Source organism: Peromyscus leucopus, chromosome 1 (genome assembly GCF_004664715.2).
Source record: "Peromyscus leucopus breed LL Stock chromosome 1, UCI_PerLeu_2.1, whole genome shotgun sequence".
NCBI lineage: Eukaryota > Metazoa > Chordata > Mammalia > Rodentia > Cricetidae > Peromyscus > Peromyscus leucopus.
This window is the reverse complement of record NC_051063.1, coordinates 31,387,380-31,414,889: the sequence shown is the minus strand read 5'-3', so window position 1 is coordinate 31,414,889 and position 27,510 is coordinate 31,387,380. Positions and strand designations below refer to the sequence as shown.

The 27,510-nt window shown below is 45.4% G+C and overlaps 1 protein-coding gene across 38 annotated transcripts in view; it reads left to right on the top strand.

Annotated features, from left to right (window-relative positions):
* Tcf7l2 (transcription factor 7 like 2) overlaps positions 1–27,510 on the top strand; it is a 192,333-nt gene that overhangs the window by 123,048 nt on the left and 41,775 nt on the right. The gene's annotated exons all lie outside the window — the stretch shown is intronic.

The following is a 27,510-nucleotide window of genomic DNA, read 5'->3' as shown; positions in this document are numbered from 1 at the left end:
CTTCAAATTAGTAGTCCCAAGAATAAAGAACTTCCAGAACATTCTTTTATCTTCAGGAAAGCAAACATCAATGCAGACTTTCAAAAAAAAATTAAAGTAACTCTTAGATTTAGATAGAAGATGATGTTTTGGTTTTCATGAATATTCACAAGCCAATTAGTGGAGTCTTTTAAAACCAATAATTGTGTCCCTACTAGGTGCTGAGTGTATGCTGTATGCTAGAGGGTACTGGGTTAGAAAACAGAGTTTCTCTAGTGGGCAGAATGAGCACCTGGAGAGATATGGAGCATGCACACAGATGTCTTGCCTCTAGAGAGGGAAATTGCAGAAGAAATCATGTTAAAACCCTTGTTCTACTTAAGAAACAGTAAACAGCCATTTAGGAGAACCAGAGACATGTAGAAAAACATGAGAAGGCACATCACACCCAGCCCCTCGTACGACCTGTTGATCATCTCGTTTTTGATGAGTTTCTTTAGCCATGCATGTTCACAAACTTCAGAAGCATTGATGTTGGGGTCGTATTGACACCGTTTTGTGTTCTCTTCTCACCCGCCGTAACGGCAAGGAATGCTCTCCTTTGTTACAGCATGTGCTAGGAAGACCCTACGTCCGGGTCCTTGGAATTCCTGTGCTCTAACCATTACTCTTCATTCAAGTGGGGATAAAACAGAGGGTGTTCCGAGGGCTTTGAACCTCTCCTGCTCCCTTACCTCTGACATGCCTGTGATTGGACTGTAGGCACTCTCTGAATACCTGCTGTGTGCGCGATGGTTTAGCTGATTCAGTGTGGCAGGGCGCCGAGGCTTCCACTCTGCAGTGGCTGTGACCTGGTGGAAGCTTTTCTCAGCAGATCCTGCCTGGTCAGCTTTTCCTAAGCATAGCAGCTCATTCTGACTCTCAAGGATAAGGCTACCCCACCAGGCCTGGCAGATTAGGCTAGCCCACCTGGCCTGGCAAAAGGTAATTCGTTAACCTTTGGTCAGAGTTGGGACCTGGATAAAGGAGCAGCAGGTGCCTGTTCTGATATGAGGAAATGGAATAGAGACTGACTCTCTTCCTTGTAGCTCAAGATTTGCAGGAGCCGATTAGAACCCTGGCGCCAGAGACTGTGAACATTTCTTCTGCTTGTCCTTAGTACAGAAAAAACCAAAAAGCCTGATGAAGGATAAACCCACAGATTGTGAATAGGCCAGGCACAAGGGTGCTGAGTATGAGCGTTACCAAACTGCTCTCTGCCTCGGTTTCCCTGTCCTGTAGATAGGCGTGTACAAAACCACTGCATGAGAGAGGTCAATAGAGGAAGCACAAGCAGGAGACTCCACATGCCTGAGCATCTCTAGGATGGACTAGTCACTGCCGATCTGCTCAGCTGTGTGCACGGCACACTTTGCTTCCATACTTTCTGTCCTGCGTGGGGAGAATTATGTTTAACATGGCCAGTACTCACTACTTGAGGAATTTTGGTGGAGTGTGAAAACCCCGACCTGTGGTGTGAGCATTCTAGAAACAGCTCTAGGGAGCCAGATGATTGGCAGTCTGCAAACAGCAAGTCCCGAGTCTGTCACCTCAATTGGCAAGGCTCTCGCTTCTCCTTGATGCAATGCCTGGATGTGTAAAAACCCTGGTAATGGAATACTGGCCAGGCTTGCTCCACTGGGTACCCAGGGAGATCCTTTGACATTTCACACAGACTTCCTGTGGCCCGGCACTACTGTAAAGGATTGTACTACTGTATTAACTCTTTGGACCCCGACAGCAGCCTTAAGAGGCAGCGCTGCACACGCCCATTCTGTAAATAGAGGTAACTGAGCCAGAGCCATGGAGCACCTTAAGATCACACAGCTAGAGAGTGGGTGCCATAAAACGCTGCTATGGCAGACTGCTGTCGTTCATGGTTCAGTATTTTCTCCACTTTCCAGAAGGAGGGTGCATTTGGTCCTGTGTGCCACCCCGCCTTCTTGGGAATTGCAGCAAGTGTCTCAGTCAGGAGATACTCCACATCATCTCTGATCAGCATCCATTGTCCTTCTCCCCTCTTGTTGTTGTTCGGCGTAGGTCCTAACCTTTGCGTCTCTTCCCTTAGGGAATTCAGTAGATAGACAGGCTGGGTAAATATGACTAAGTCAACATCCACCTGGGCAGGCATGAGTCACTTCTTTCTAGTGTGCTATTCACGTACGTTTTAAAGCTGGCCACACAAACTCACTGCACTGGGGCTGTGACTAGTGACAATAACAGGGTGTGACACAGCGTAACTGCCTTCAGATAAGAGCGTTTTCCTGGAATTGCTTTGTCACCACCATGCCACCGAAATACCTGCAGACAAACTTCTTAACTAGTTTTGTCAGAAGCCTTCTCATTCACTGTGTCCTTCCTCTTTGCAGGGCGGTCTCTAAACTTTCCCAGTCAGGGCTGGGGGCTACTAAAACAGTACACTCACTCCGTCCATTCAGCTTTTATTCTTATTTTTGGTTGACTTGCCCTCTGGCTAGCATTGAGCCTTTTTTGACTTCATTTTTAGGTGTGTGTTTCCAGAAAGGACCAGATTAGGGATGTGCCTTACTCCTTGGCCTCACAGCCCCACATGGAAGGGGAAAGCCAGTGCTGCTCAGCTGCAAAGCCAGCGTGGAGGCAGGGTTGACCAGTTGGAGAGAGGAAATGAAACTGTTCCTAGGTTTATTAGACCACATCCTATAAGTCTGTGGCTTCTTACACGTCTGATTTCTAAAAAGCATGGCGGCACAGCTGGCTTTGTTTTTGCTTATTCGTCATTTAAAACAAATAAAGATATTACTTCATTTCCCGAGTTCTTCATTTTTCAGCTTTATATGGAAGATTTATAAATCTTTGTATTATAACTCCACGTGAGCAAGCATTCAGCTACCCCCCCACCCCCCGCAAATAAAAGCAGAGTTTACCCCTTAATTAGAAGCAGCCTGAGCAACAATGTCAAACGCACCCCCTAAAGGCAAAGTTTGAATTTGGATGAACTTGCAGTGTTCCAAAGCTGAGCTTCAGAGTCGTAGGTGGACTCACGTAGTGTTGGTTCGCTCCCCACTTGTTTTGCGACTCTAGACGTAACATGCTTTCCTGTGCATGCAGGGAGGACTGTTAACTTCTCCTGGCTGTCCATTCTAGAAGTGGGGGTCGCTTGCCCTTGCTCCCAAGCAGACGTGACTCATCTCTATGTTTCACTGCTATAGGGCAACTTGACAGAGGGTATATATAGAAAATACCGCAGAGGGAGGTTCTGGAATAGTTTATGATGCCCACCCCACAATGTATGAACCATGGTTTCCTTATACAACCCAGACTCCTTCTATACAGAAATTGACCAGCAATCCCCTCTTCCCATCCATACATGTTTGACAAGGTATAGTCTTGTTACTGTGGTCTTCTAGGCTAAATGAGGACATGGTCCTCTGTCACTCTGAAGTCCCACCTAGGTGTTTCTCATGCCTCAGTGAGGTCACACCCTAGTGTATGGGGAGTATGGTGTAGTTCCAGTCCACTCATCTGACACTCGTTGATCACAAGAAGGGTCGTGTTCCACGGCCTCTGTCTGATGTTTATCATTCGTTAGACTAAAAAAGCTACGTCACTGTGGACGTCATTGTTGCTTTGAACACTTGTTTCCTACCCTTGAGCTGGTATAGAGGTAAGAAGTCCCTGCTGTGGGGGTCAGTCATCTCAGGAATTCACCTACGGAAGCTGGCTGGCTCTTCTGCTTTGTGTAAAGCCTTGGGGGTCCAGCTGATCTTGCTAACCGGACAGTCTTTGGCTCTTAACTTGGTACCTGCCTCTGTTTCCCCCTTCTGTGCTAGTCACATATTTTCTCCACATTCTTGACACAAGTCATGAATAAGGAAGACTCAGGCCTCTGTGGGTGACAGCTTGCTTCTTTGAGGTGAAAGATTAGATTTTCATGGGCTAGATTATATCAAGAGATTTATATATTCAAGGTATAAATCAGCACCAAGACCCTCTGTTCTTATAGGTCCCCCTCCCCCGAAATAAAAACAGTACCTAGGCTCTGACATTATCTACCACCTCTACCTTCCTCTCGCATTGTATTCTGGTCCTGTTGTTTCCTGTTACCAGTCTTTCAGTGAAGTAGACCATTTGGACTTGGACATAGAGGGAAAGCACTCCTGCTCTGGAATGAGGCTTTCTTGTATATTAAAGGCGTTACTGTGGTGTAAGCAGAGTGGAAAGCTCTTGCTTGTCAGACCTCCTCCTCCCTGGGTTCTTTGAACCTCATTTGAAAGGCATTTATTGTCTTAGCTACTAGTTTAGCAAGAGCCTATAACAGAAGTTTGGTCACCCTCTGTCCTTCACACTGAACTTCCTTCCTCTGCCCTGTTTCTGAAAGGCTGTTTCAAGCCTGTTTGCATTAAAAGAAAAAAATCAGATGTGTGTTGGGGGGGAATGTGTGTGTGTGTGTGTGTGTGTGTGTGTGTGTGTGTGTGTGTGTGTGTGTGTGTTGGGGTATGTGTGGGGGGATGTGGGGGGATGTGGGGGGGGCGTGTATACCTGTTGGTGCATGTGTGCATTTGTATGTGCATACATGTGTTTGAAGAGGTCAGAAATCATCCCTGAGTATCTTTTAACTGCTTGCCACCTTGTTTTCTCAGGGTTTCTCCCTGAAGCTGGAGCTCACTGACTGTCTCAACTATCTGGGCAGTGAGCATCAGGAAATCCCCCATCCCTGTCAGCCCTGTGCCGGGATGACAGATGTGTGCTGCAGTGATGGACTTTTATATGCATGCTGAGGTTTGAATTCAGGTCCTCAGGCTTGTGCTCCAAGCATGTTACTGAGCCATTTCCCCCCAATCTCCACACCCCCTCACCTTGTTTTTGGTGTGGGAGCATTGCGGTAGGAGCCACATGACCCTTGATGAAGTCAGGCTCAAGTTTTGGTTGCCCTGTTCTGAACCACCACCACTGGTCACTTCTGCTTGGGCTGAGAATGAGGAACAAGGTGGCTTTTGTACAGCCAAAGATTATGATTCTGTGAAAACCCTGTTGGGTGTGTGCTTGTCTGAGCATACATCTGCCCCTAGGTCTGTGGTGTGACACAGTGGATAATCACTGTCAGCCTCCATAGCCACCGCCCATGGGGGAGCAAAGCCTTTCTCTGAGAGGTGTGTATGTGGTGTGTGTGTGAGCATGCTCGGAAGTTTCTGTTTTGAAAGAGCCCATTCCTTCCAGAAGGGAGTGCAGGGAAGGAAAAAAATGAAGGTGTTGGAGAAAACGAAATGCGACTGAAGAGGAGCGGGAGAACTTGGGGTGCTCAAAGGACACATGCTGACCAGCCATGCCGGTTACTCAGGCTGACAGGCCTTGTAGGCTCCATATAGGAACCCTGTCCTTGGTGCTAGTGTCTTGGCGTTTGGTAGGGGATGACCTGATGGTAAATGTGCTCTGCAGGGCGGGGGTCAGGAGGGCCCTGGAGGTGTCCAGTCATGGTGTTTCAGTCTCTGTTCTGCCCACCAGGACCCTGGAAGGCCTGTGTTCAGCTGGGCTTTTGTGTGATAGGTGAGAAGTCTTTTTGTCCCCAGAGAAACAAGAAAGCCCCTGACTAGAAAATAAACTAAGTTGTGACCGTCTGTAATGAGGTCCAGTTGTGTGACTGTCTCCTGGACACGGTTGCTTCTTCATGTCACTTTCCTGAGAACCCCCCAGAAAGGTGGATGTCCTTTGGGAGGATGCCTTAAGAAACATGGTGGCTCTGAAAAAGCCATTTCCTGACTTCCCGTAGAGACGGGTGCAGGGTCTGGGGATGGGCCTGTGACCCTTCCGATGTGGGATATGTTTGGACCTAAGAAGAAAGGGGACCTCCCTCCTTGGGCCCTGCCCTGTTTGGACAGCAAAATGTCCTCAAATCAGGTTCCCTGGGTCTCCCTCTCTGTGGGCTGGCTGGCTGGGCCCTTCTGCACCTGTCTGTCTTCCTCTGATTTCTACTTCCTGTGCACACTTGATTTAAAGTTGAAAGACAAAGTTTCTTTTGAGATGGGATTAGGAAATTATTACATACATACATATCTATCTATCTATCTATCTATCTATCTATCTATCTATCATCTATCTATCTATCTATCTATCTATCTATCTATCTATCTATCTATGTGTCATCGTCTGTCTGTCTGTCTACCTACCTACCTATCTACCTATCATCTATCTATCTACTTATCTATCATCTATCTATCTACCTACCTATCTATCTATCTATCTATCTATCTATCTATCTATCTATCTTGTTTTCCAGCTGTGAGTTTTCATATAAGTTCCTATTACTGTTCCCAGCATATGATCAGGATATAGACAGTGACTTTTTATTCTTACTAGACAATCCTTTATGGGCACAGGAGGTGTGACCTTTGCCTTTAAGATGTTTCGTGTGTGTGTGTGTGTGTGTGTGTGTGTGTGTGTACTTGTGTGTGTACATGTGTTCTCATGCATGTGGAGTTCACAGAACAGTATTGGCTGTCATTCCCCTTCCTTCTTCTCTTGTTAAGACATGGTCACTTACTGGCCTGGAACTAACGGGTGAGGTTGGCCCGCCAGTGATTCCCAGGGCCACTCCTGTGCTCGTCTCCATTGGGATCACAGATGTGTGCCCCATGCTTGGCATTTTTATAATAGGTATTGGGGAATCAAGCTCGGGTCTTAGTGCTTTTAGGGCCTTGCCTGCTGAGTCACCCTACACCTCACTCTTTTATTTTGAAGGAGTGTTGATTTGATACATTTTTTCCCTCCCGAAGCTCATTTTTAACTGTTGATGTCAGTTTCTGCTCCTCTCCGTCTCTTGGCCTTCTTGAACTCATGGAGGGAACCCCCGCTTTGCCTGTTGGCTTCTTAGTTACCAGTACATCTGGCCTTTACTGCTGTTCATTGTGAGGTGTTCTGGCCTGCACACTAGAGTGCTTTGGGCCACCTCACGGACTTAGGAGAATTCAGGCTAATGCTGACGGTGGCGTTAGTCAGGGCTGCCTGTTATTACTATCCACAGAGGCGGCGGCGGGGTGAAACGAAACTATCTTTGGAACATTCTATGTTGAATTAGCTGTCATTTTGCCCAGGCCACAATAGATGACCAAGATTTGGGCATGGTGTCTTAGGTAATCTGTTGACCTAAACCTGGTTCTCTCAGGCTGTGCCACTTGTCCCATTAGCTATGTGAAAGGGAGAGTTGGGAGAGCGACGCTCTGGAGTCGCTTGCAGTGTTGGCTTGTCCCCACCCAGGTTCCCCAAGAAGCTGATGTGTGCCTGGGGAGACTTAGCTGTTGCTTTCCGCCTGTTTGCAGGTTATGCTTTCTAAGGGAGAAATGGAAGGCAGGGGAGCCTATCTATAACCCTGTCCCCTTGGGAAATGATGAGAGGTGACCTGAAAAGTCCTCTGCTCGGAGTGTCACACTCGAGTGAACCAAAGATGATGCATTGGCTAGGGAAGGTAACAGCAATTGTACACATGTAAATGCTTGTGCAATCTAATTCCAGTCCTTGTAATTACTTGGAGACCTGCCGTTGCAGCCAACTGGGAAGTATGAGCAGTGACCCAGGCAGGAAGCAGAAATTGGAGGGGAGGAGAAGGAGGGCATCCAGAACAAGTTGCAGCTTTCTGTCTCTAAAACCCCCTTAGAAGCAGGGGAAGGCACAATAATCGCCTTCCATGCACACCGCTCTACTCTCCCATCCCAGCCTGCAGTCTCTCGGCGAGTGTGAAGGACTCAGAGCACTCGAGAGTTCTGGGTAAAGGGAAGGATGAGTACTGCTGAGCAAAGAGAGGCAGTGGGTTTCGGGGGGGGGGGAGGGGAGACCTTTCAGATGGAAGAGTGAATAGCACTTAAAAAAAAAAATCACAAAACCAAAACACCAGGTGGCTAGCAAGGGCTGATCCAGCAACCCAGGGTTGATGTGGGCACTTTAAGGAACCAGGTGTGGCATGCTGTTCTGTCTTGGTTCTCACCTGTCTGTGGAAAGTGGAACACGAAATGAGTAGCTGTGCTCTGAGCGAGGTTGCCAGTGGTCTGATTGACGTCAGGGTTTTGGAAATGTGATGTCATTTCTATAAACACCCACATGAGAAGCAACCCCCCCTCCATTTGGGTGACAGATTACATGTTAGGGCACAGAAAGATAAAAGCACTAAATATTTGCTTTAGAAAAATGCAGCAAAAGAGCTTCCCATCCTCCCAGCTGAAAGCTGATGGGCTTCGAATTCCAGGAACAAAAATGGCTGGCTGCAGTTGAAGCCGCTGCCACCCTCTGGCCATGATTGACAAGTGAGTAGCAAGTGGAAGCTGGCCAGTGGAGGGTATACTGGATTTTGAGGGGGGTGTGAATAGAACCCCAGAGTTCTGATCCCAGCTCCAGATCAGCCATAGCAAAGTGCGAGAGCCCTGACATCTCCCCTTCTCTCTCCGTTTGGACTCTTCAGTTGATATTTTCTCAGTGGATTTTCATTCCGTAAAAAGCAACCATATGCTACTTGAATTTAATAATAAAGGCCTGACATTTTATGCACTTTATGTTGGTTAGGTTGCCTTCACATTTAAGATCCCCCTGCCTCAGCACAGGTGTGTGCCGCCTCTCCTGCTCCAGCAAGGTTATAATTCGTGCAGACTCTTATGAAAGGACACAGTAAGAGAGCACACATGGTGTGGGTCCCTGGCTGTGGCTGGAGGGGTCTGTTTTATGGGTAATTGAGAGTGTGGGTCAGCACTCTGAGTTAACCTTGACCTTGCCAGGAGTTGGCAGAGTGACCAAGTGTACCTTAAAGAACCTGGGAAATTTCCTGTCCTGACCTTCATTTGTCAAGAGAGTTGAGTAAGCAGGTGATGGATGTGGAAACTGGCAGAAGTTTGTAACTTTGAATTGGTCCCCATCCCCTGTGGGCCCTGGTAGGGTTTGATATTAATATTCCCTGTTCTCATGGACATCTGCCATCTTGAGGTGGGTGGCATGTGACTGTAGTCCCAGCTACGTGGAGGGTCAGATGGGAGGTCCACTTGAACTCAGAGTTCAAGGCCAGAGTTAGGAACACAGCAAGACCTCCACCTCTTAAAACCCCACAAATAGCTCCTGTACTTTGCCGCTGTCTTCATACATACTCCTGCCTCCTCTTTACAGCTCCCTAGGACACAAATTCTCTTCTAACTTTGTGTGGAGATAAAGTAGTGGCTAACATGTACTGTGTGCTTATTCTGTAGCCCAGGCTTTGTCTTAAAGTCCCTTTCTGTGTGATTCTCATTCAGTCCTCCCATTCAGTAGCAACTGTTTATTGTAACAAGAAGGAAGGTAACACAGTTTTGATTTTATTTTATTTTACTTTATTTTATTTTATTTTATTTTATTTTAATGATTTGTCCCCAGATCTGCTGAAAGTAATTGTTGGGACCTGGGGATTCACAGCCTGGGGCTTCAGATGTTTTCCAGGACAGGGTGCCCACCTCCCCACTGCCCGAGCCCTTCTCCCTGTGACATGGAAGCCGTAAGCAGAAGCACACATGCTCTGCAGACGCCCTGGCTGACGATGGTTGGAGCAGGAGGCTGGGAGAACAGTCTCCGAGCCGGAAGTTGTTCAGAGTCTCTCAGCAGTTGGCAACACAGAGTTTTGTTTTGTGTGTGTGGTTTTGTTTTTTAAATAATTAGAAACAGTTCGACTCTTGTTACCACCCACAGTAAAAAATTGCTTAGCTCCCACAAATTAAGAGAGAAAGGGGAAAAAATAAGGCCACTTGGTGGAATGATTAAAATAGGGTTTAAGGCTGGAAGTATTTTTGAGAGAGCTTTGGACATGTGACGGCCCGGCGTGGAGGTGGGGGTCCTCGGTCTCTAACTCCTTTTTTTTTGCCAGGTTCAGGTCTGTGGTGGTTGAAGGAAGAGAATGTAATGCCCAAGATGGCTGGGAGGAAACCCACATTTTTCTGTACTCATTAATGGTATGTCTTCTGTGTGGGTGTGAGCACAGTGTGTGGTCCCTATAGGGCTCTGCTCCAGTCCTCATGGTGGTGGCCCGTGAAGAGAGGGAGAGGAAGAAGTAGTTCTGGCATGGCCACCACTTGTCCCTTTGTGTGGACCAAATCACTGAGGCAGGTTCCTTAGGGCTGTGCCGTTATGACCAGTCACTGCCATTGATCAGAGATCAACTCAGGGTCTGTGTACACTCATGTCTCCATTTACCCACCTTACAGTGGCCAGAGTCTGTTGAATCTCTCTGGCTGGCCAGATGTGCCGTCCGCTGGACACCCTCTGTTTGTGCCTTCTCCTTGTCTCTCTGAGTGGTCACATGGGCAGAGGGATGACTGACTTCCTCATCCTCCTGCGAGTGGAGGAGCATCCCACCGGAGGGCGCTGGGCTCCCTTGGCACTCGGAGGCACATTGCTTTGATTTCTGTCTGTGATGACTCCTGTGTGGTGGCCTCCTCATGCCATCCTGACTTGTTTAAGTTTATGCTTTGTTGGCAAGCAATTTTTTGATGCTATTCTTCTCATAGCCAGAGGCCAAGATCCCTTGTGGAGCAATGCCTGAATTTAATAGTTTTCATCTGGATACTAGGGAGGGTATCAAGAAACAGGGGCAGGGGTGCGGTAGTGTGGGGGGAGTCTTAGACACTACTCACTCCATCTCCCAGCCTCTCCTTCCTTCTGGTTTCCCTTCAGGTCACTGCATTAAGAGTGATCCCCCACTCCCACCCCACCCCCAGAGGGTGTTGTGTTCCATGGTGTCGCACACTGACCCTACAGTTGTAGGTCAAGGACACAGTGCCCCGATGATCTTGCAGATGGTTTCCAGCCGCACATGCCCAAGTACCCATTAAACTTGATCTGGAGTGTCTTGGCAACCCCCGGCTGCTCCCAGAGTTTGGGCATCTACCTATATGGTTTGTAGCCTTGGGTGACCCTATTCTACCCTGCTAGCTGGCTGGGGTCCTGGTTCCCTGATCATTCTTACGCACAGAACAGGACTGTTTCAGCTTGGTAGATGAAAAATAAAGGCACACAGGAAGGCGTGGGGCACATAGGGTCAAAGGGCACCGGTGGATCTTCAAATCCCGCTCCTCTAGGCTGGACCTCCTCCCCAGTGTGGGCATGAATCTGGAAAGTATAAAAAGCCCACATGACAGAGCTTGTTAACTGCCAGGGGATGTATGTGACAGGGAGTGCAGCCCCAGGACGACTGGACTGCAGTTCATAGGATGTCATTTAGTCCTCCAGTGCTGGTACCAGTCTCTCCTGAAGAGAAGAGGTGAGAGCGGAAGGGACCCTTCTACTTCTAGCTGGAAGTCATGGGCTGAGTTTGGTTTTCCGTTGTCTCCCATGGAGCCTCAGCTCCTCTCTGAGGTGATCACCAGAAGGAGTCTCTCTGTCAGCTTCTAGGAGGCTGAGCTCTGTCCGCAGTCAGACCCTCCCGCTGTGTGAATGGCCTTGGTCAGGGAGTGGGCAAGTACTACCTTCAAAGTTTTGGGGATCGTCAGTGCTGTGGTTCTGAACCGAGCCTGAATACCCTGAGGCCATTTCTCTGCCTCTCCAACTCTACATTTCTGCAGCTGCTGTGGATCTTTTTGTTTGCCTGAGTCTTGCTGAGCCACCTCCTCATTTCCATTCTTGCCTCTTAACCACCAATCCTTTGCTCCTCCCTCTTCACCCCCATTGGTCCAGGGTGTGTACCCGCCTGTCAGAAGCAGGCCTACTGGCCTAAGCTTCCAAGCGTTCTGGCTGCAGACACCCTTAGAAAGCAGAAGAGATGTAAGAAGGGACCTGTTCAGAGGGAGAGCCATCTGAGATTTTAGTCACAGGTTTTGTAATAACTGTCCTCAGTCATTTAAAAAAGATTGTCTCCAGGATTAAAGAAGAAAAGATTCTGCAGAGGGATGATGGGGCCTGTCCTGTGCAGAAACAGATGAGGCAGAGAGATGATGATAAACTGAGTGTTACCTAACAGGTTAGGTTTGTGCGCAAGTGGCCCCGAGATTCGTCAGGCCTGGACTCCTAGGGAAAGGCAGTAAAATAACTCAGACAAGGAAGTGGTCTTATCAGAGTGACCTAAAAATACAAAAGCACACAGCAAGGCCCTTGAGTAGCTAACCCCAGCCAGAGTAATTTTAATTTGTCCGCCGCAGTAGTTGGTGGGTTGGAAGAAGTCTGCCGCGGAACCTGGAAATTGTTCAGAGGTGCCTAACTGTACCCTACCTACTCTGTCAAGACTCTCTCTAAATTTTGGAAACTGAGGCCGGGGTACAGAAGGTGGCTCTAAGACCCCGAGGCCACATTACCAAGTGATATAGGAACACAGGACAGAAATCAGCCCTACTGGTTGTCTCTTCCCACCCTACCACTCCTGATTTATGGCAGAGTTGCATTTTGTTCAGCCACGTTCAGGTTCTGTGCCCAAGTTGAAGCTCCTTGTGCGAGTGTGTGGAATCCAGAGCATCCACAACGAATTCACTTATTCCCCTCTTGAAATCATGACTTTCCTTGTACTCTGGATGCTGCTGGACTCGTCAGGAGGCTCACGATGGTGATGAGGAGTGAAATCTCTGCTGAAAGACAACTAGGAAGCAGGGACCTAGAAGGTTCTTTACGCATAAAGAACAGTAGAAATTTTGCAAGCAATGACAACACTTAGCAAAACAGGCCACACACAGGGGCTCACACCACTTAAGCCCAGCATTCAGGAGACTGAGGCAGGAGCATTGTTGTGAGTCTGAGGCTACAGACCATACCCTAACCATTCTAGGAGAGATGACTATTGGTGTGTTCTTACCACCTTCTTTCAAACCCAGAGACTGGTGCTGGGAATTCTTTCAGGGTGTTGCTTTCTGGGATTTTGTTAACAGCTTAGAAATGTGGGGTTGGGGAGGTGGGGGAGATGGGACACTCTGAAAACAGGTTTCATTCTTACATTATGTATGGGAGGTCGGATTGAGTTCACCCAGGTAACCATGATGCTTTTGACAAAGTTAGAGATTGCTGTAGACCAAGTTAGCTGTTTACAGCTCTGCTAAGAACTCCATTTCCACTGTGAGAGTCCTGTGTGTTGTAACCAGGAAGCAGGCTGATGCCCTGGGTGAGCTCAGCAACTTTGTTTTGACTTGTGGCCCACGAAGAGAGTGAAGCCCTCATTATGTAATGTTAGCTGGGCCCGGAATGTCAGCTGGGCCTTCCTTGCCAAAGCTTGAAGAGTTGGTTGGGAGCAGACTATGTTTAGTATGACTAATCCAGCTTGGCAGGGTAAAGGGGTGGGTGGGTGTCGCTCTGAGAGTGAAGGATGACTTAAGCTCTTTCAAATATTAGCACTTTGTATGCACCATGGCTGTCCTCAAAGTGACTTAAGTAGCCAGCTAACTAAGTTGAGGCCTCGTTAATCAACTAGTACAACACTGACTGTTGACGGATGGAGTCAAGATACCAATGTATTCGCTTGCGATGAGGAGAGTCAGGCTTTCGGGTCCTGGGAAATACTTCCTATGGCAGCCTGTGTTGGTCAAGTGTGGCTGGCAGGGCCTCAGTAATTAAAGCCGGTATACAAAGCCAACACCAGATTCCATAATAAAAGTCGCAGCGAACCCCAATAAAAATGTAAAGTGTAGAAAAATGTGGCCCACTTTCCTAATAAAGATTCCAGAGTGTAATTTAGACTCCAGTCTCCGACCTTCTCCATCGTTATTTGGGCGCCTTTTACTCCCCACCCCAAGGTCCCTCTTGGTCCTTCTTATGGGACAAAAGATTCCCATTTTTATGCAGATGTCTTTAGTTGGAGGCAAAAATAATCCAGAAGCATGTTTGCACAGCCACCCTTAAACAGTGCGTTCCCTGCCCCCACACGGAAAGGTTGCTCTTTGGCGGGATAGATGCCCTGTCTGAGGTGAAGTGGGGAATCGCTTTTGTCCCTTCCCTGATGAATGGATGTAAAATGTTCACTGAACCTGGAAACACCTCCTTTTGTGCCGGGTGCCCCCCTAACACAGGCTGTTAAACTTGGGGCAATTGCTCATGGTGGGGGATTGAATGGGGCCATTGTGGGCGGAGGGCTCACACTGAAGCTATTGTGGGCACAGAGATGTCATTGTTTTCCACGTATTAAGGAGTAGACTCTGGGGACCCCCAGGCATCAGTGTGCCCAGCCACTGTGCTGACTGCACAGCGTTTGTAGGTTGAATTGTCCCCTAAAAGGTCCACCCCCCCCCCCCCCCTGCATCAGAAAGGCTGGGCATGGTCCTCTTAGACAAGACATGCCACTGTGCGCCCCCTACAGGATGCATGTGGTATTTCTTACAAACATTGGCTTTTCAGGCTGCTCCTGACCCTGGGTCACAGGTTCTTCTTTTTATTTCTCTTTGATTCCCAGCCATCATTTCTGCAGGGAGATCACTTATCCTTCAGGCATCAGGGGAAAAACATTTGTTAAAAATCATTCTTCCACCTTAGGAATAACAAAACTCCCCCCATTCTTGCTGGTGGCGGTTTCATTCTGCTTCCCTTTGGCCATATGGCCTTCTGAGGCACTTCTGATCTTAATTGCAGCATTCATGCTTTGTTTATTTAAAAATCAAAAGGCGGATAGGCTATTGATGGTTTATCTGTATTAATTGCAACACCATACTTGCCAACTGTCCCTTCAGTTAGTAAAGGAAACCGCTACAATCCCTGCCAACAGTTGATGTGTGTGCGCACATTACTGGACACGGTGTGGTCACTGGAGGTAGGAATATTTTGTAGCTTTAGACTTGCCACGTGGGCGTTTTCCACTGTGACCCTCTGTCACACAGTGTTGACTTACAGGGAGGTAGACACAGGGTAAGGGAGAGCAAGCAGCCAGGAAGCACTTGAGTTCAGACTGAGTCTTCACTTACTATGTTAGCTTAGAGGCTTGGGGGTATATTCTTAGCAACCTTGGCCTTGCCTTCTGTAAAATAGGAACAGTGGTGGGGTTAGCATCCTGGGAGTGATGCAGATTTAAACTCTATGAAAGGCGATCTGTGTTCAGTTTCTTTGCAGAGGGTCATGAGGGCTAAGGATGTAAATTGAAACTCCCATTTAGCTCATGAGTAAAAAACTTAATGCAGGGCACTCATAGTATTGCTTTGCCTGATTCACTGATAATCTTAACATTCTCACTAAACCATGGTTCAGATCGAATGTATAATAAAGACGCTCTTTTCCAAATGGTTCTTGCTGAACGATGTTAATAAACCATCATAGAAGCTGGCTTAGTGGTGCTTATGCTCTGAAAGGCCAGGTGCTGAAGCCGGTGAAGACATGTCAGGAAACGTTAAACACATTTGCCCGTGTTTTTAACAAGTATGGTGATTCTTGGCTTCTTCCTCCGACTTTAAGAAGCCCTTCTGTTAGAACAATCAATCCTTCTGGATCGCTATGGTGCCAGAGTGGAGACATCTTCAGATAATAACGACCCTTCGGATAGTCTTTAGGTTCTCATGCCTTTTTCGTGAACCCATCACTGTTTGAATAATCGCTTTTAAAGAAGTGGGTTTTCGGAGCTATATTTAAAGAATTTATAATTTCAGTACTGAGATGTTGCCTTTTGTTCGTCCCCCTCCGATGCCTCCTTCTCTTCCTTTAAGACCCCATATTCCAGTAGTAGTGTTTGTAGCTGTACATTCTTGTATCTTGCATTTGTCAAGCATTTAAAGCAGTGTTGAATTAGGTCTATGTATTTATACCCGGCATATGAGTAAGCATGTTTTAAACTTACATACCTCGTTGGTTTCACAAGTGCTTTTTCTGACAAGCTTGGCTGCCTCAGAATTACAGTGAAGGCAAAGTAGATTCTAATTGCTGGCTCTTGACCCCGAGCATCTATATATTTTACCTAATTTATAGTTGGGAAACAGCTAAAAATGTTGTGTGTGTATGCCAGTCATTGAAGTTGTTGTAGTTTATAAAGCCTGGGAGCAAATGTGTAAGTCCTGGGTCAGACAGACAGAATCCAGGGGGCTGGACAGATGGCTCAGTGCTTATGAGTACTGTTGCTCTTTCAGAGCGCCTGGCACCCACAAAGGGGCTCACAACCATTAGTAACTCTAGGTCCAGGGATCTGACACCCTCCTGTGACCTCTGCAGGTATCAGACACGCTCGCAGAACACTTATACACCTAAAAATTTAAAAATCTAAAATAATTTTTAAAAGAGACAAAAATCGCTGGGCGGTGGTGGTGCACACACCTTTAATCCCAGCACTCTGGAGGCAGAGCCAGGTGGATCTCTATGAGTTCAAGGCCAGCCTGGGCTACAGATTGAGTTCCAGGAAAGGCACAAAGCTACACAGAGAAAAACCCTGTCTCGAAAAGCCAGAGAGAGAGAGAGAGAGGGAGGGAGAGAGAGGAGAGAGAGAGAGAGAAGAGAGAGAGAGAGAGAGAGAGAGAGAGATCCAAATTAATATTGTTTTTGTGAATACTGCCTGAGTGCTGTACTATCTCTGTCCCAATTGCAGACTAATTTTGCCGAGTGGGCTACAGAAAATGCCTGAGAGCTCTCTGCATTTAGGGTAGATTTTAGAACAAATGGAGTCTGACTGTTGACACTGAAAGCCTGTCCATAGTGTTTTCTAATTTCCATAGCAGCCCATGGTAGACAATTTGGCAGCATAATGTAGTATTTAGAAATTTTTTTTCTTTTTAAATCGATTTAAAGCTTGTGTTACTTCCCCAACATGTAGGTAAAGCGAGCTTTTCATTCATGTTTCCTGGGAAACTTGATTGGGGGAGCCGAGCTCTAGCTGCTGGTCCTGTTGGACATAAGTTGACTGTGTGCCAGTGCTAACTTTCAAGATCCTGAGCCCACTGAGGGCAGGACTTGCCCGCAGTTGATTTATTGTTTTAGCCTTAGTGTGGGGGTCTAGCTGGGTGATATTTAATGAGTGTGTGGGCAAACCTGATGTCCTTTAGGGAAGGGAGCAAGAGAGCCGGGGGGCGGGGTCTAAGACAGCAGCAGAGATGTTTTCTTCCTCCTCTCCTCTTCTCCCTCTTCCTTTTTCCCGTCTTCATTTATTCAAATTACTAACCAGCTATCATTAGATCACTTCTTCCATGCTCTCTGAGCTTTTTTTTTTTTTTTTTTTTTTTTTTGTGTGTGTGTGTGTGTGTGTGTATGTGTGTGTGTAAAATGGGGTTGCTGTCATGTGTGGCTTTATTTGGGTATGAGAAATAGTCTCTCATAAGCTTCCTTGAAGGGACGTGCTAGACAAAAACAAGATGGGTTTGAAAAAACAACCCACAGTCCAGACTGTTCCAAGATGCTTGGTCGCATTCAGAACCAGTTTCCCTGTCTGCTTCAGGCAGGCAGTTGCAACACGCTTTCCATCTGGGCCTAATGCGAGTGCATTCCTAACTCCACGCTGTGGCAGGAGCCCTGGCAGGGCTTAACCTGTGAGAGCCAGTGGGCGTAGTTGCTATGGTGGAGGCATGCCGTAATTTAATTTTACTTTATTATTCACTGGATGTGGCCATCGTGTGTCACCCTCTGGGTGTGTTTACCAGGGGCTTTGGGGAGCAGAGGCTGTCACATCTGCCGTCTGCTGTGACACTGTACGGTGGGTGAGTTCACACATGTGCTTGCATGCACATACACACCCTTTTCTTCCTTGGTGTTTAGCACTAATTTTGGGACTGAGGAGACTTCCCTCTCTAGCGAGTGACTGGGCAAGCTCAGAAGGACCTGCCTTCGTGAGTCCCCTCCTTTAGCCTCGAGAATTCCCGAGGCAGCTTGGACTTAGGCATGTGTGCTCCTAATTTCTCAAACAACACATGTGCTGTGAACGAGTCCCCAGGCTTACTTAAGTAGAGTAAAAACCAACATGCTGGGCTTGGGGACCCTCTTTGGCAGCCTTCCTAAACTCCATATGACACACAAAAGTTCAAAGTCCACAAAAACATAATCTGTCCCTTAATGAAAGCTGGGGACTTCCAGGACGGCATCATGCCTCCCACTGTCCCTTGGCCCCTGTGGTGGAGGCAATGTGTGGTCTTTCTGGAGATGAGCAGTGATGTATTTGCAGCATCTCAGTCAATACAGGCTGGTGAATTTGGCAGGGACCACATATTTGGATCCCCCTTCCTTATTTAAAAAAAAAAAAATGAAGAAGCAGCCTTTCCATTTTAAAAGCATTGCAGGTGGGTTTCTATCATTGCTGGTGCTAAAAATGCCCCTCCCCTGTGCCCTCAAATAACTTGTTAGTTTTGACTCTTGCATCCCTTGGCAAGTTACACTTAGCTGAAAGGCCCATTCTCCGGTTTTTGTCACATCGCTATGGTAGGATTTAATTGAAGGCCTCATGAATGACAGAAGTCTTTTGACTCAATAACCAAACCCGACCCCAAGCCTTGGCCATGCAGGGTTTTAAGCATCTGTCCTTATGCACAAAAATTATTTTGATTGAGCAAATTTGTGCAGAAATCCCCACAAGCATAATTTCTAACTCACTAAAACAACTTGGTGTCATTATTTAACTCTCCCCCACCCCATACTTCATTAAGTGGTCAGTGGCTATGAAGACTGGAGTCTCCCAAGTTGCCTATGTCATTACCTAGGAGAGGAGGGGAGCTGGCTGGGAGGGCACACTGCTGCTGGGTGGGGTCTCTTAAGGGGGTTCTGTGAGGACAGCCATTTGTCCTCTTGAAAAATCATCATCCTTTGTTCCTATTAGTCTTCCCTCACACTTCTCCTGGTCTCAGAAAAATCTGTGGTTTCTCTTCTTTCCCACCAGCATTTAAAGAAATAATTAATTCTTTTTGTTCCTTATTAAAGATCGATGACATTATGGGCACTATAAACCCAAAGATTTCTGTTAGATGACCACATTTTTTCTTAAAATAAAGACTGAGAGGTAGTTAAATCCTCAAGTCAGACACAAATGTAAAAATGGTCCTTTTAAAATCTGGATGCACAGGCAGTCACTCACCTTTAAAGTTTCCAAGGATGATTCAACTTTTCTGAACCCATCATGTAGGTTTAGTGTGACTATCAGCGGTTACAGGTCAAATACAGTCTAATGGTTGTTAAAATCTCGATAATGCCATCTCTAATTCTGAGTTTTGCAAAGGAACCGCTAATGAACAGTCAGGAATTGCTGCTGCTAACATCTTATTTATTGGCAGTGTGACTGACTGAATTCTCTGGGTTAGTATGTTTGTTCTGAGATTGCCCTATCTATCTATCTATCTATCTATCTATCTATCTATCTTTCTTTCTTTCTTTCTTTCTTTTTTCTATCTATCATCTATCTATCTATCTATCTGTCCATCTATCATCTATCTATCTCAGAAATGCTTATCAATGAGTTGCGTATTTGGAGAACATACGTTTTTGTTTTGTTTTTTCCAGAGTGTATCTGGAGAATCTCATAAAATGCCCCATGTGTCCTGGACTTTAGTGTTGTGATTTTAATAGTAAATTTTTCTTTGTAGGTCCTGGCTTGTCTGCTTGGACTCTTTTGCATCAGAGGCCTTGATTCTCTGGTCCTTTGGGCAGGGAGTCGCTCACTTGGTATCTTGCAGGCACTCCTTGCGAAGGCAATGGTGTGTGGTCTTTGGAGAAGCCACAGTATTAACAGGTTTGTGTTTTCCTCCAGCATTGAGTTTTGTCATTTCTAATGATGACAATCCATCAGTCCACACAGCTCAAAATGAAGATAAATTGAATTAGTAAACGTGAGTTAAATGACTCATTGGTATGATTAAACTGTGACAATTTCTTGAGTGTAACCTCACACGTTTAGTGGTGTTAATTGTAAGAGCATTTCATGGGAACATTTGATTTCATAAGCAAACAGAATAAGTTATTAATTCTCAAAAAAGAAAAAAACCTGTGTCAAGGCATGGCCTTAGAAAGAATACGTATTTAACTGGCTCAGTTAGCTTCTGCTTATCAAAATGGAAATTGCTAAGAATTTCCCCCTCTTAATTCCAGGTTGTATGGATTTGTAGCTACATGTGCTCAAATCTGTGATATGTCAAAATGGGAGCAGAGATAGGTGCCATCTAGTAAATCTTAGTAAGTTATTGGAAATTGGAGAGGACTGGACAACAGATGACTCTGAGTGTGGTTAGAATGGTGTTCACGGCAGACAGGACCGAGGAAGGGTCGAGGAGCTTAGGAAATGTGCTGGATGGAAGAGCCGCAGAACTCTACATGCAGATGAAATGCAAGGCTCAATTCAAATATTTTGTGAGATGTAGGCATGCTGTGTAAACTCTTTTTTTTTTTTTTTTTTTTTTTTTTTGCCGAAAAGCATGTTTTCTCTCATGTCAGAAATGATCACAGGAATCCTTTTAATATTCATTTAAATAGTTCTTAATTGGCTTCAGCGAGTTTAAAGTTCAGTACGAAGGTGAGATCTAAGCTTACTAATTAGATCGAATGCAGTTTGACTTAAGGAGCAGACTCCATAATTAAAGAATTCCGCATCAAATGTGCATTTCCAAAACATGCCTTTCCTCATCCTGTAGGTTTTAAAAAGATCTCTGCCATTTATCACAAACAGGAATTTTCTCTTACGGAGGATTAAAAAACAAAACAAAACAAGAAAGCCTCTTGTGTGGCTTCTTAAAAACTGACAATCAGATTCTCGGCGCAGACCCTCGTTTGTCAGTGATCTGCCGTCTTCGTTCAGGTTATTCTGCATTTTTCTTCATCCAAGTAGAATTTTGACTTGCCCAGAACGCTAGGATGAACACAAGTTGTTGTCTTGTGTGTCCCCCTGCGAAGTTGTTTGATGCTGTTGAAATGGAAGGCTGAAGTAGAAGGGGGCACTTAAGCAGTGAAGGGTTTTTCTTTGTAAATAATAGATCAAGAACACTGGATGTGTATCTAATGGAGCTGTGTGCGGCCTCGGTTTCAAGGACAGTGCGCGGTTTTAAAAACTGCAACCACCGGCCATCCAGTCTGCGACCTGTGGTCAGTTTTGTGCTTGTGTGTGCCTGTGTGTGTGTGTGTGCGTGTGTGTGCGTGCGTGCGTGTGTGTGTGTGTGTGTGTGTGTGTGTGTGTGTGTGAATCGTTTTTCCAGATGTCATATTTTATTTCATAAACCTAAAAAACAACCAACTTCAAATAGTAGGAAAGTCACTTCTCTATATTTATCTAGCTCCTTGCTGTCAGCGGGCTTTGAAATCGTGCAGTGGTTTAGAGGAGTCGGGTCTGCCTCATTGAAATGTTTAAAAGAGTCTTTTTGGCTGTGGAGTGCTTCGCCAAGAAAGGGGTAGTTGGAGGGAGCCAAAGTGAGTGCAGAAATTACTTTGGTGAAGGAGCAGAAAAATTGGGTTGGTTATTTTCTCCAACATTCTGTGTGCTGACAAGTCAATGAACATTTTTATTCTATTATTTTCTTTCCTGTTCTTGGGGTTCACAGATCTGTTCTTGTGTTTGCTACTTTGATCCCTATATTTGAAAATTGCCTCTTTAACACTCCATCAGTGGACTACTGCACATAACTGCTGAAAGCATCTTGAAGCTTTATGCCCCCGAATATGAAGATACTTTCTTGCAGTCTAAATATTATGCATAATTAATATTTCCCATATACGCGAGTGCAGATGCATTCTGCTATCTTAAATGTTTAGTCTGTCTAGAGTATGATAGAAAAGTAAACAGGAAATGCTGGTGAAAGGAAATCGGAAGTAACAACAAATGTGCCGTCAGTTGTTCCTTAGGAGGCTGCTGGTTACTCGGGATTGAGTCGCCCCTTTTTCTAAGTGATGCCCATTCATTTGAGTGCCCCACCTCCCTTTATTAAGGGGTAAAAAGTAATTTCCTGAAATAGGTTTCCAAGTAAGTAGAGGTCTAGATAAACAGATTTTTAAACCAAACGTTCTGATTACATATAAAACTATGTGTAGGTGACTGGTGCTCCTGACCATTTAGAAGAAGAGCGTGCATCTTCTCACACGTAATTGTAAAGTTGGTTCAGTTTACCCTTCTTGTCCCCCAAATCATTGATTATTGGTTTTAAAAGAAAGTGTGTGTTTTGAGTTTTAACTCTAAAATTCTGGATGTACAAGGAGTCCATGCAATCAGACCAGAAGCATAGGTAGCCCGCTGAGGCAGTATCTAGGGCATTCCTGTCAGGGTATGGCTTAATGGAAAGACTTAGATTTTAGTTTTTACAGAAAGTGAGATTGGCCATACTGTAGCTCTACCATGTAATTGCTTTTCAGGGAGAAATGCTTGTCTTGAGGAGGAAACAAATAACTTGGGGGACATCAGTTCCTTCTTTTACAATCTTTCACCCCTAAGTATAGCAAATTGCTTCTTTTATTAATTCCGTTCTTACGCTATGGCAACGGTTCTGAGGGGAACATATAATCAGGAGAATGTACTTCCTGTGTCAGATGCTGTAGCCTAAAATACGTTAGTACATTCCTTGAAGGGATTCATATTCTTTCTTGTCTTTCTCTCTCTCTTCCTCTCCCTCTCCATCTCTTCCCTCTCTCTCCATCACCCTCCCTCTCTCTCCTCCCAACAAATGTAGCTAATGTAACAGAAATTATAGAAATGGATGCAGTGAATTTTCCCCTTTCTCTCATAGTATGCTTTGGTTGGCTAAGAGAGGGCAAGGGTATTGGAATATGATTATCCCTATTTCAGGAAAAAATGATAATTTTTCATCTTACCAGTTCTCGGCATTCTTTGTGGTACGCGCTTAGTCAATGCCGGGAAAGCGTCGTTGTGACAGCTAACAGATATCTCTGCCCTCCATTGTTCAGACATTTTTGTCTTTTGTGACACTAACGGAGGAACAGGGAAGGGAATAGAAACAACTAAAAAATGTCAAAAGATCAAAAAATCAATGGGCGGCAGGAATGCGATCTGTTTACCAGGGCGTAGCTGCTCTTTCTCTCCTGCCACGAGTCCGTCTGAGGCGGCGTCCGGGGCAGCCACCAAAGTCCAGCCAGCTCCCTCCCTGGGAGATGCCACACTGCACACAAAGTGGGCACATTAGCTGGCTCGCACACCACCTGCCCCCACCTCTCCGTAAATAATAAAGGATTGTCTCCTAAGTCTGTGTATACAAAGCAAGGGGTTTTGTTTGTTTATTTGGTTGGCTTTTTGTTTTGTTTTTGATGCTGTAATGTTTTTACTCCCAACCACTCCCTGATTGTCTTTAGCTCTGCCCAGCAGACATGTAAAAAGATTGACTAATATTGTTTTAATTTTCTGGTCAGGGGAGAACTCCTGACCAGAAGGAAGGAAGAAGTCACTGGGAATGAAACTGGTGATCATTTAGAAGATTGTGTGTAAGGGATGAATAATGTTGTGTCTCTACTTGACCAGTGTGGACTTGTTACAAGTTGAGGGAGCCAGTGGGGGCCGTTGAGATTTTAATTGAATATCCGTTTCTTAGGGAAATAGGCAGGTAGGCAGGAAGACGGGCCTTATTAGTTTTTTATGGAAGATGCAGTGCCAGTTAATTCCACAAAATCTCTCTTGAATTTGTGGCTATAGACAGTAGTTACCATTTTAATTTTAAAAACTTTTCAACCAGTTGGTTATCTGGGGTGGTGTGTGTGTATTCACCGACACATTTGCCTTAAGCGTAATGAGAGACCAAGACAAGGGATCGACCGTTCCGGGGGAGATTGCGCTCTGCCGGGGAAGTTTGTTGCGAAGCCTTGTAGTTACTATTTGATAATAAGGGTGGTCCAGGCTACATATTTTATAAACTTCCTATTAGAGTTGTGGCATGTTATCATAAAACTCAATTGTGATACTTTGTATTACGCTCTGGGATGGAGAGATAGACATAGGATTAAAAAAACAATTTCTAGGCATTTCTAGATGATAAATTTAATTTTCTTTGCTATTTGGAGGTCTTCTTTGAAAATGCAATTGTAATGAACGCATTCAGAACTGGAGAATAGATTTACCCTTGGCTTCAAATAGTCGACGTTATCAGGCGCTGTCATTCCTTCCTTCCTATTTTCGGGCTGCTAATTGATGTTTTTGATGTCAGCAAGAAAATTGAAGAAAATGTCATGTGTGAACCAGTGCGGAAGTTAATAAGATTGACTTCGTTGACAGAATTTACAATGAGAGCAGAGACCGCATAATGGGACCACTGCGAATTCGTGTGCTCTCTTTGGAGTCAAAATTGACACCTCACGCTAGGCCAGTGGTCGATAGGAGAGATGGAACATTTGGGAAAGTTCCTAATCTCATTTTTCCCCCCTTACCTTTTGGTCTCCGATGGTTTTTTAGTTTCTCCACCAGCTGCTTTTCTAGGGGGCTGATGCTGCCGACCACGCCAGGCCCTCAGTTCAGGCTCCTGGTGCCCCCAACAATGCTTATTTCTTATGCTGTTTTGAGTTTGAAAGCAGAGGAGTCTTAGAAAGGTTAGATCAAGATGTGTCTTAGGGAAGGATATACTAATATCGGTCAGGGTCATTGTAGATGCTCCGGTTATGTGCAAGAAAAGCCCAAACGCAAATCCTCCCCTGAATAAAAAGATCCTGTTGGTAGTAAGATCAGTCCTTGAACATAACAGAAGGCAGAAAAAGAATAAAGTTCTGAGCCACATGTCTCTGCCCCGGGGAAGGGGGAGGGGGCATTTTGTCCATGATGCCCCTAAAGGTTTTAATTTTATTATTATTTATCAAGGTTTCAATATAATAGTTTCATTTTCTAGGAGAGTGACAAAAGTTTATTGGAGCTGTATGTATAATTATGGATTGGATTAGTTGAGTTTGGTTCAGTGCATCTGATTATCTTCTGGCCTTCAGGGAAATGCGCTAAAACCCTAATATGTCCAGTACCCCCAAGCGGTCTCTTTTTGAAGGCGCCGCACAAAATGTGGTCTCGACCAGCGCTCGGCCTCCAAGGATCTTCAGTGAGAGACATTATTCTTGGAATATCCAATTAATTCCACGGGCAGTGATCAGTTAGCGCTTCTTCCTCCTTTCTCGCCATTTGAAATGCTAACACAATGAATATTTTCTCATTGGTCTGTGTCCCTCGGCTAAGCTGTTGCCGCGGGCTGAGAATTTCATCGACTGATGAGACCAGAGGCTCCGCCAATAAAAGGTTACAGTACGTGATTTGCATGCCAAGTGGGGTTTGGTTTCATGAACTTAAAAGTTCTTTAACTTTTATTTGACTTTTTTTCTTTTGTTCAAAGTAGATTGAGGGGGTAGTGTATTTGTGAGTATCGAAAATATGAAAATTACCAGGGACCGTAGGCCACAACGATATTATGGACCATAATATGGGAGAGAAGATGGCCTTTGTGTTATTTATTAGCTTTTATGGAAACCAAGCAGAGCAACCTCAAGATCAAGTCAACAGAAAGAAGTTTTGCGAATGTCACAAGCTGGCATTGAGTCCCGCTACACCCCTTCAATAGTCTGACATTTGGGGATGGTACTGGAAAGACTACCTTGTAGCACATACAATGGCATTTGGAATGACTAGGGAGCCATTGAGCAGGACATCTGGAGGAAGAAGAGATGTCCTTTGCTTTGGAGTGGTTGGTAAGCAGTCTTGGATACCAGGGCTACTATTTCTAGAGGCCCTTCAGAGGCAGAGCATCCTCTATTTTCAAGGGTATATGGAGGTTATTGTAGACATTGAGTTACATCCAGCCCAAGAAGATGCCCAACAAACTCAGCACATGCTCACTGGAGGATGCTAACGGCATGATAGATGAGACCGTAACCAACAGGGCCCTAGCTTCAGGAGTGGTTCCCTTCTACACAAAGCCCTGGGAAATATGGAGCCAATAGCAGCATTCATTGACACCTCACTGTGTCTTCCGTGGTATCTTTTTCATCTTCTAGAATCTTCCCAATAAGGATTTTTACCAAGTTGGGAGGCTCCTCATTGATGTAAAACTATCAGAGATGTCTTCTTGTCTCAGCAGTACATTGACAATGGCGTGGGGGCAGCAGTGGTGGTAAAATAAAGAATGCTCTGTCTCTGCAAAGTGTGGGGGGTGGGGTAGTGGGGGGGGGCCGAAGTAATGGACAGCATTAGCTTCAGACCACTGTCATCTTCCAGTCCTGGTAATATTGCTGGAGACTTGACAGATTTCCGCTGAATGAAAAATCATGATACCTGTATCTGAATCGTTAGCAAAAGGGAGCTGGCAGGGATCAGGACAGAGGGCCTTTCCTCTCTTCCTCCCCTCCCGCCCTCTTCCTTCCTTCCTCCCTTCCTTCTTCCTTCCTTTCCTGGCTGTCTGTGAGGAGCGAAGCAGGTGGCTCCCTGTGGCTGACTTTTCATGACAACATGCCATTAGAAATTGCCGTCCCGTTGATCAATCCTCTCGACATGACAGGTTTGCCGCAAGGCCTGGCTCTTTGAGCGCCAGCACTGGGTCTTTTCCCTCCTTTTTTCCTGCACTAATTGGTGAAAGTTTTTTTACTGTGCTAGTGGCAGAGGAAATTCTTTTGAACGTTGTCACAATCAAGTGTTGACTTCTTTAGACTTGCAAGTAGATTAAGTGACTATCAACATGGGGGGGGGGCACCAACGCAGTCACTTCCACCACCAACATTTTGTGATTTGAGTGCATTGCAAAACCAACTAATTGGATTTACACCCCCAACATGCGTGTGCACGCGTGCACGCACGACTGAAGGCAAGTATTAAGATTCCAGCCCTTTTAAACTCCCATTATCTTTTGCCATGGGGTGGGGACAGCCCTGCTGTTTGAAATGGGGAGCACATGTTGCCATATTGATTGAGGAAAATACATCCATTACTTTCTTCCTGTAATTAATAGATTCAGAACAACCAGAACCCAAATGCTATATAGCATGCTATTAATCCAAGGGTCACATACGATTCCTGATTGTAAAGTATGTTTTACTAGAAACTACCCGTGTTAGTGTGTCCAAAATCAGCACACAAAGGCTTGCTTGGCGAAGCATTTGTTCTCTAGTATTGATTCTTTACTCAGATATCAGGAAGCTTACACTTTCTGTTCTGGCTAAATATCAGGTTATTTTTCAACCTGCAATATAATAACCCATTTTGTGTTTTATAAGTCACATTGAAATTGATTTAACATTAATACATCTTTGAGTGTGAGCCCTATTTTTATTTTCTGTGATTCAAAATATTTGCTAGGAACTTGAACAAGTAAGCAGCGCTTAAGTACATATTACTTGGCAAAGAAAAAAAAAACGGCTTTTAGATTCAGAGCTGTTGATGGTTCACACGAGGAGGTATATTTGAAAGGGCCGTTTCACAGAGTCTGTGGGCTACATTGCTAGTCTTGCCTGTGTTGTTACGGCAGGTGATTCTTAATTGGAAAACAGTAGCAGAGAGTGTAAAATCCCACAACTTTGTGGATTTGTGATCCCCTCCCCCAAAAAAATTCTACATAAAAATAAAAGATTGGTTTTTTTGTATTGACCATTATAGGTACATAGTAACCATGCTGGGAAGAGGGCGGCTTCTGTTCTTAGGTAGTTATTGACAGGAGATGACAGCCATAGGAAAAGGTGTCACTAAGATTGTTAGGAACATTTTTAGTAAATGAGGCTTAC